This window comes from Primulina huaijiensis, chromosome 6, assembly GCF_012295235.1.
Source record: "Primulina huaijiensis isolate GDHJ02 chromosome 6, ASM1229523v2, whole genome shotgun sequence".
NCBI lineage: Eukaryota > Viridiplantae > Streptophyta > Magnoliopsida > Lamiales > Gesneriaceae > Primulina > Primulina huaijiensis.
The window spans coordinates 9,113,667-9,114,332 of record NC_133311.1 but is presented as its reverse complement, the minus strand read 5'-3'; positions in this window follow the sequence as shown (position 1 = coordinate 9,114,332).

The following is a 666-nucleotide window of genomic DNA, read 5'->3' as shown; positions in this document are numbered from 1 at the left end:
CAATGGCTTTGTAAGTGGATCAGCAACATTATCTGCAGAGGCGACTCTTTCAACTGATATATCTCCTCTTCCCACAATCTCCCGGATGATGTGGAACTTCCTCAGTATATGTTTGGATCTTTGATGAGACCTTGGTTCCTTTGCTTGCGCAACGGCACCAGTGTTGTCGCAGTACACCGGGACTGGATCAACTCCATTAGGAATGACGCCCAACTCTTGGACAAAATTCCTCATCCAAACTGCCTCTTTGGCTGCAGCTGATGCAGCAACGTATTCAGCTTCAGTGATGGAATCCGCAACGTGTCTTGCTTGGAACTCTTCCAAGAGACAGCCGCACCATTAAGCATGAATACAAAACCAGAGGTCGATTTCGAATCATCTACGTCACATTGGAAGCTAGAATCAGTGTAGCCTTCCAATTTCAATTCTCCACCCCCATAGACCATGAACAAGTTCTTAGCTCTTCTCAAGTACTTAAGAATATCTTTCACGGCTTTCCAATGCATTGGACCAAGGTTCGCCTGATATCTGCTTGTAACACTCAGAGCGTAAGCAACATCAGGACATGTCGATATCATACCATACATGATACTACCAATGGCTGACACATATGGAATACGTGTCATTATCTCTATCTCTTCATCAGTTTTGGGACACATGGCTTTA